This window comes from Lepidochelys kempii, chromosome 28, assembly GCF_965140265.1.
Source record: "Lepidochelys kempii isolate rLepKem1 chromosome 28, rLepKem1.hap2, whole genome shotgun sequence".
Classification (NCBI taxonomy): domain Eukaryota; kingdom Metazoa; phylum Chordata; order Testudines; family Cheloniidae; genus Lepidochelys; species Lepidochelys kempii.
The window spans coordinates 5,908,933-5,917,558 of record NC_133283.1 but is presented as its reverse complement, the minus strand read 5'-3'; the positions used below and the strand labels follow the sequence as shown (position 1 = coordinate 5,917,558).

The 8,626-nt window shown below is 55.7% G+C and overlaps 1 non-coding gene across 1 annotated transcript; it reads right to left on the bottom strand.

The window, feature by feature from the left end:
• On the bottom strand, positions 1 to 72 carry TRNAG-UCC (transfer RNA glycine (anticodon UCC)). Its single transcript has one exon. It is a non-coding gene; the product is annotated as a tRNA-Gly (tRNA).
• Positions 73 to 8,626: the final 8,554 nt, after the last annotated feature.

The window sequence follows — 8,626 nt, the reverse complement described above, 5'->3', positions numbered from 1 at the left end:
TGCATTGGCCGGGAATCGAACCCGGGTCAACTGCTTGGAAGGCAGCTATGCTCACCACTATACCACCAATGCCTCTAAAGAGGAGCCAGATGGGTTTGTCTCCAGGCAGGTGTATTTTAGTCTCTGGTAGGTAGAAATGAGAGCAAAGTATTTTGGATTTCCTATTTCCCCGCCTGAGGGCCATCTAGGCTCACCTGACATTTTTCCTGGCAGAAGCCGTTCCAATCTGTTTATCACAGGGTCAAAATGTGGCTGCCATCACACAGAGGCATTAGCGGTGGCTGAGGTGAGAAGAGGGCCAAGAAGTCCTTTCCCTCCACCAAACGCACCCGTGCACATGGAAGCCATAAGATTGCTGCAGCCTAAATGCCCTGATGGCAAACGGGGAGGGGCAGAAGGCACTGCCAGCTGTCCTGAGCACCCCAGAGGAGCCAGGCCTGGGTGCTCCTTCATCTCTCCTGTACTGGTGAGGGCAACCCTCACTCCCCAGGGCTCCCGGTGGCCCCAGGGATTCCCCGGACTTCCACCAGCACAAACGCCCCTCCTACCACCGCGGCTTGAAGATGTACCCCCTTCTCCTCCTCCACCCCATGGCTCGAGCTTTAGCACCGTAACCAAGCCTGCAGTTGGTAAAGTGCTCCATGATCTCTAGGAAACACGACACAGGAGGGTTATAACTCTTGCGATGGAGACTCTCGAACTCAGACCAAGCTTAGTGGGGAGGCGGAGAGTTCTAGTGGGAAACTGAGGCGCAGTGAATAGCTCTTTAGAGGTTCAGGGTTCACCCACGGACCAACACAGGAGCCAGCAAAGCAGCCTAGCGAAAGGAACAAACCTACCCTGCTGTTTACATGAGGAGGAGGACCGATGCTGAATCCTGCCGCTGACAGAATCTGATATGAGCAAGTATCACACAGATCTCTCTCTAGGTCCCGAGCTTTCGGCTCAGGTCTGCACAGGCCCAGCCTGGTCACACCCCGCTCCTTTCATCTGGCTTCCCTCACTCAGCACAAAACCAAAGGCACTCAAGATGACACTTGGAAAGATGAGGAGGACTTGTGGCACCTTAGAGACGAACCAATTTATTTGAGCAGAAGCTTTCGTGAGCTACAGCTCACTTCATCGGATGCATACTGTGGAAAATACACAAGATCTTTTTATACACACAAACCATGAAAAAATGGGTGTTTACCACTACAAAAGGTTTTCTCTCCCCCCACCCCACTCTCCTGCTGGTAATAGCTTATCTAAAGTGATCACTCTCCTTACAATGTGTATGAGAAAACCTTTTGTAGTGGTAAACACCCATTTTTTCATGGTTTGTGTGTATAAAAAGATCTATACTTTCCACAGTATGCATCCGATGAAGTGAGCTGTAGCTCACGAAAGCTCAGGCTCAGATAAATGGGTTAGTCTCTAAGGTGCCACAAGTCCTCCTTTTCTTTTTGCGAATACAGACTAGCACGGCTGCTACTCTGAAACTTGGAAAGATCGTTTCAGCTGATGAACCTGCCAGTTAAGAGCTGCTGCTGTTGCTGGAAATACAGCAGGGGACTATACCAGACAGATTAAAGTCACCGGGCCTTTGGAGAATTTACAAGGGGAATCCAGAAAGTTTATGAGTTGGGATTCTGCAGAAAACTACAGGGAACTGAGAGCCAGGATTTCCACTGACTTGCTGCGTAACTTGGGCAAGTCACGGCACCTTCTGGGCCTCCAGTTTTCTCCTCTCAACTTTCCAACATGATGCAATAGAATAAACTTGTGCTTGAAAAATAAGATGAGAAAGTCAGAATGAAAAAGTCCAAATCAGGAACCACAGGAAAAACCATCGCCAGTGCAATACAAGAAACACAGCTGTCGTTGCTAAAACCACTACTTACTTACTTGTACAGACTTTCGACGAGTATTTGTTATTAAAATATAAATTCGATAGCACAAGAACAAAGGTCAAGATGAAGTGCTAAGAGTCATGAAAATAACATTTTAAAAAGTAATACGTTGAAAGGAGCAAAAGTATATAAAAACTGGATTCCAAGGAAGGGAATGTAATTCAGGGAATCCCAGCCGCAGATAAGACAAATTGGTGACCTGCTAGGAGACGCTATACAGTCAGACGCACTGATCAGGGATTCTTTGTTTCTGAGGGGGGGGGTGTAAAATATTTCACTGAATCAAGTCTCCTGCCGCACCTCAGTAGGTTATATCAGATAGAGAGGAGCTGTGGTAACTAGGCATTGGGCCTGTGCCTTTTGTGGTTAGATGTTTGGCTGCGTGTGTGTGTTCCTTCTGTGTGCCATCCCAGCTCTGTGCAGACAGCTGGCAGGGCAGAGCTCAAGCGAACCGCCCAATGACCACAGGATCTGTTAAGGTACAAAGGCACCCAGCCAGGTTTATTGTCGACGAAGCACGGTACTAGTATCCCGCAGACTCTACCGGACCGTTAATACAGGTATCCCCGTAACAATGGAACAGCCCAGTGAATGGCAGGACTTTTCGTTCCTCCCTAGGATAGACAAAGACACATCTTCTGAGATACGTCTTTATCCTCCGATACAAACAGATTATGTACCGCCCCTCTGACGTAGTTAGGTGCCACCCTCTGGTGTGGTTAGCTACTGCCCCCCCTCTGATGGAGCTAACCCCCACCCAGTACCTTGCACCTGTTTGGTTTGATCAAAACCTCTCTATCCGTCATGCTGTCATCCTGACCTTATCCTTAAGATGGGTCGGCGTGTTCCTGTTCTCTTTGGGGAACGTGCTGGTATCGGGGTGGCCTGGTACCACCTGTCTGGAATGTATTGATGCGTGTTTTCTTGTGCCTAGCACTACCTAGGAACGTGTGTTTCTGCCATATCAGCCCTGGTCTTGCCAGATTCTGGGAGCAGGACCTGCCTCTGGCTCAGAACTTAACTTTGCTTTGTATCAGCAAAGGTTTGACCACCACTTTAGTCCAGGCCACAGCCTCGCACCATGCCTCTGAGACAAGGCCCTAAGTCTCAGGTCCTCTGTCTACTACACCTTTAAGAACCCTGCCCTGGGATAGTGCTGTCCTCTGGGCGAGGAAAGAAAAAAGCCCCCCTGCACACACCCCCACCCCCAATCTGCTATTGCAAACACAGGTGTCTCAGGCCACCGGGGTAGCTGTTACCCTCTCTGCCCCGGCCTGTGCCGGGGTTTTTCCCTCTGTCACCCTCTGCCAGGGCCTCCCCCTTGGACTTAACCCCGGCTCCTCCCCCCATCCCTGATTTTGCCCCTCAGCCCCTATCTTAACCCTGTCTCCAGCTGCTGGACGCCCCTGACCAGCCAACTTCCACCCCCTGCTCAGACCCTGGCCATGCTCCGATTTGCCCCCTTTGCTCCTTTTTAGCCCCGGTAAATAGCAGTCTGCAGAATCTGGTGCCAAGGGAGGGCAGGGTGAAGGGCAGTGGCTTTGGCCGATGTTACTGAGCACGCTCAGTCCAAGCGAAGTGGCCTCCGAGAAGAGATTAGCAATTTAAGGCAGAGAGCAGTGGGATGCGCTGCCTGCCTGGGTCTGAACCTGCTCGTGCAGGGGGGGGAAGATGCCCAAGTAACATCTGCTGGCGCCGGCTCCCTTGGGGGGCCGGGGGGGGGCTGTGCTCCCTGCTGCTTGGGAGGCGACAGCAGGGGGAGGCAGGGGCCACGCTGACTGCAGGGGGGCAGGGGGGTTCAAAGAGTTCGAGGCAGGGAAGGAGAGAGCCCGAGGGGCAGCATCAAGGTGTAGGAGCCAGGGTTGGGGGGCGATGCGCGGCCAGACAGTGGCTGAGGAGAGACCCGGAATAGGGAGGGGGGGGATCACAGTTCCCACAAAAGGGGGGGGCACCATCTGCAGTTTGAAGAAAAAAACAAACCCCCAACAGGTTGGGGAAGCAGAGGGGCTTTCCCCTCCTTCCTCTTGCCAGGACAGTACAGCTGGATTCCCGGGGCGGTGCTATTAAGGGTACCATGCGCCCCGATGCAGGAGACTTGATGCAGTGGAATATTTTACCTTATCCCCCCTCCCAAAGAGCTATAATGGTCAGACATGTTTTTAGTTTTTAAAAGAATCTCATCAGTTTGGCTGTCTGCATAAAGCCTCCTAGCAGGTCCCAGGTTTGTCTTATCCGCCGCGCTGATTCCCTGAACTGAACTCGGCCTTTTCCTGGTAATCCCCTGTGAAGACAGTCCCACCCCATTACATTATTTACTTTTTAAACTGTTATTTTTCTTACTTTTAGCACGTCTTCATTTACCTTCATTAACGCTGCAGATGGTTCAAGGTTAAAATGTGAGGAGGGGGGGCAAGTGCTTCGGAGGAGAGGATTAAAATTCAAAAGGCTCTGGACAAACTGGAGAAATGGTCTGAAGTCAGTGGCATGAAATTCAACAAGGACGAACGCAAAGTTCTCCACTTAGGAAGGAACGACCAGGTGCACACATTCAAAATGGGCAATGACTGCCTAGGAAGGAGCCCTGCGGGAAGGGATCTGGGGGTCAGAGTGGATCACAAGCTAAATATGAGTCAACAGTGTAACGCTATTGCAAAAAAAGCAAACATCCTTCTGGGTTGTATTAGCGGGAGTGTTGTAAGCAAGGCACAAGGAGTAATTCTTCCGCTCTACTCCCTGCTGATTAGGCCTCAACTGGAGTACTCTGTCCAGTTCTGGGCTCCACATTTCAGGAAAGATGTGGACAAATTAGAGACACTCCAGAAGAGAGCAACAAAAATGATGAAAGGTCTAGAAAACATGACCTATGAGGGAAGATTGAAAGAACTGGGTTTGTTTAGTCTGGAGAAGAGAAGGCCGAGAGGGGGCATGATCACAGTTTTCAAGGACATAAAAGGTGGTTCCAAGGAGGAGGGCGAAGAATTGTCCTTCTTAACCTCTGAGGACAGGACAAGAAGCAATGGGCTTCAATTACAGCCAGGGCGGTTTAGGTTGGACATTAGGAAAAACTTCCCAACTCTTAGGGTGGTTAAGCACGGGGATAAATTTCCCACGGAGGTTGTGTAATGTCGATCACTGGGGATTTTTAAAAGCAGGTCGGACAAACAGCTGTCAGGGATGGTCTAGGTAATATTCAGTCCTGCGTTGAGTGCAGGGGGCTGGACTAGCAAACCTTAGCGTTCCCTCCCTGTGCGCGCAGGACCTTGCAGCTTACCCACACAGCACTGCTGCGTAGCAGGCCGGGGGTAATGTCGCTGGGTCTGTGACTGCCGTAGCCACAAAGGGGGGAGGACACCGCTTGGCAGGCTGCAACAAAAATATTTTGAGCAACCTGATGCTCTTTCAGCTCTGGCGCAGGGGGCGGGGCTGGTCCCCTGGCCCAGAAAGACCCCAAAAGAGGCCGCGAGGCTTACGAGGCATGCTCGGCATTTGCTCCTGAAGCTGTATAAGATGTTTTCATTGCAGGCAGGGGCGCTAATCTCTTGACTCACCTGATCACGAAGTAAATCAGAGAGCAAGGGGGGAAATGTTATAGGTGTGACGAAGGTGGGGGGGGGTTCTTGGGTTTTCCTTGGGTTTTCCAATGGTTTGCACGCAGAGGGGATGGGACTCAGTTTCCCTGGGTGTTACTGGTTTAATGAGATCATGGAAGAGGGAGTTTGTTGTTACACAGGACCGGCGAGGGAACTTGGGACCCCGGCCAATGGCCTGGAGAATGGAGACCCCAGTGACTGGTGACCTGGCGACCGGGAGGCCCAGCTCAGGAGTCCCAGCCGGGTCTGGCCAGTGGGAGGACAATGGGCTGCGGAGAGAGGACCCTGGTGACCGGACCAGCCAGTTCCAGCCAAAGGGGGCCAGAGGACAGGAGAGGGGAGAGGAGGCCCAGGTGACTCGGTTTACCTGGACAGAAGACAATGGACAGAGGTGGGGCTTGGCGCCGGTGAGATCAGGTGCCCAGCTGGGAAGTGGGGGCTGGACAGAGGGAGCAGGCAGAGCCCCCCTGGATGCAGGGGAGACTTGGATGTGCAGTGCTGAGGGAGGCCAGTCCTGGGGGTTTCCTATGCCGTGTTCAAATGCTCAATAAACCCTCTTGTTCTACGAGAGTCGCCCCGGGGTAGAGAACAGGGGGGCATTGTTTCCTCTGGGAGTGGAGGCCCCAGGGGTCCCGAGCGAGGGGACTCCCTGAGGGGGCCCACGGCCGAGACAGGCGGGCTAAGGCTCAGAGAGGTGCGGTTCCAGGAGGTGGACGGGCTTCAGCCCCGAGAGAGAGTGGACCCCCGAGAAGGGCTGTCGCCCTGAAGGGGGTTCCCCCCAGGGACCGCACGGGGCCAAGAGTGAGTCTGTGACACTAGGCGTGGCAGGATTTACAGTAGATGGCAGAAAATGATGACTTCAGCTGGTGTACTGAAATTAATGAAAAACACCACCATGGGTAACAGGTAAGCATGCAGCCTTCCCTGCCCCCCCCCCCATCCCCCCTTCGAAAATAAAAAATGAAAAAGAGAAGAAAAAAAAATCTAAAAAATAACCATGGCTATTAACTGTCACCATTAGGAAAAAATAACTGAATTCTGCCCCGTGACGTGTACGCTGCGTATTACGGCCCCATTGCAGGGCCGCGGGTCTCCCCCTTGCCAGGCGGCTGGGCCCCGTTCAGGAGGCGGATTGGTCTCACGTACCCCCCCCCCCGCCCAAGCCTCACCTCGCTTAAGAACAGCTGGCTTACAAAATCGGACGCAGAAACCACCAAAAGAAAGGGAGTGGAAACCTCCTGCACAAATATGAAAAGAACAGGAGGACTTATGGCACCTTCGAGACGAACCAATTTATTTGAGCCTGAGCTTTCGGCAGCGTCACTGCGCGTGATTACCGAGTCCCTGCCGGCTTTCTCGTTGTTATCGTGCAATTGTAAAATAAATCGGCTGGACCATCGGTACCCTGCTTCCATGTCCGTGTGCAGCAGGGGTTCTCAGACTTTTCTCCTGGTGCCCCCCTTCACACAGAAAGCCTCTTTAATATCTTTAACGTCTTTATAAATGCCGGAGGCAAAGCGGGGTTCGGGCTACAGCTTCACTGTTTGACCTTTTACTTTGCTCGGGCGGTTTATGCAGCCTGACATAAATCAAGGCGAACGTTAGCCCCGGGGAAGATCTCTGTGCATCCCCTATGTGGGGGGGGGACCTGTTCCCCGTTTGAGACCCCCCCCCATTGTAGAAGCTCCTTGGGCACCTAAATCCCAGCATTATGGAAGCAGGGGGATGGTCCCGCTCTTCCGGGGAACGACCCCGGCCTTTAGCGGGAGGCTTTCAGGGGAGCAGCCCTGTTAGTCTGTAGCCGCAGAAGGAACCCGAGGCCTCCTGGCACCCCCCCCGGGCGAACCCACGTTTATTTGGGCGTCAGCCCTCGCCGGCCGCCCCCTGGGAGCCGTGTCCCCATATCTGGGGCTTTGGCTTTTACAGTCACCCCCCCCCAGCCCCCCCCACCCCAGTGGGTGCCTGCCCCCCTCTGGGGGGTCTCCTCTGCCCCCCCCCAGGCCGCCCCCTGGGAGCCGTGTCCCCATATCTGGGGCTTTGGCTTTTACAGTCACCCCCCCACCCCACCCCAGCCCCCCCCACCCCAGTGGGTGCCTGCCCCCCTCTGGGGTCTCCTCTGCCCCCCCCCAGGCCGCCCCCTGGGAGCCGTGTCCCCATATCTGGGGCTTTGGCTTTTACAGTCACCCCCCCACCCCAGCCCCCCCCACCCCAGTGGGTGCCTGCCCCCCTCTGGGGGGTCTCCTCTGCCCCCCCCCAGGCCGCCCCCTGGGAGCCGTGTCCCCATATCTGGGGCTTTGGCTTTTACAGTCACCCCCCCACCCCAGCCCCCCCCACCCCAGTGGGTGCCTGCCCCCCTCTGGGGGGTCTCCTCTGCCCCCCCCCAGGCCGCCCCCTGGGAGCCGTGTCCCCATATCTGGGGCTTTGGCTTTTACAGTCACCCCCCCACCCCAGTGGGTGCCTGCCCCCCTCTGGGGGGTCTCCTCTGCCCCCCCCCAGGCCGCCCCCTGGGAGCCGTGTCCCCATATCTGGGGCTTTGGCTTTTACAGTCACCCCCCCACCCCACCCCAGCCCCCCCCACCCCAGTGGGTGCCTGCCCCCCTCTGGGGGGTCTCCTCTGCCCCCCCCCAGGCCGCCCCCTGGGAGCCGTGTCCCCATATCTGGGGCTTTGGCTTTTACAGTCACCCCACCCCAGCCCCCCCCACCCCAGTGGGTGCCTGCCCCCCTCTGGGGTCTCCTCTGCCCCCCCCCAGGCCGCCCCCTGGGAGCCGTGTCCCCATATCTGGGGCTTTGGCTTTTACAGTCACCCCCCCACCCCACCCCAGCGGGTGCCTGCCCCCCTCTGGGGGGTCTCCTCTGCCCCCCCCCAGGCCGCCCCCTGGGAGCCGTGTCCCCATATCTGGGGCTTTGGCTTTTACAGTCACCCCCCCACCCCACCCCAGCCCCCCCCACCCCAGTGGGTGCCTGCCCCCCTCTGGGGGGTCTCCTCTGCCCCCCCCCAGGCCGCCCCCTGGGAGCCGTGTCCCCATATCTGGGGCTTTGGCTTTTACAGTCACCCCACCCCACCCCAGCCCACCCCACCCCAGTGGGTGCCTGCCCCCCTCTGGGGTCTCCTCTGCCCCCCCCCAGGCCGCCCCCTGGGAGCCG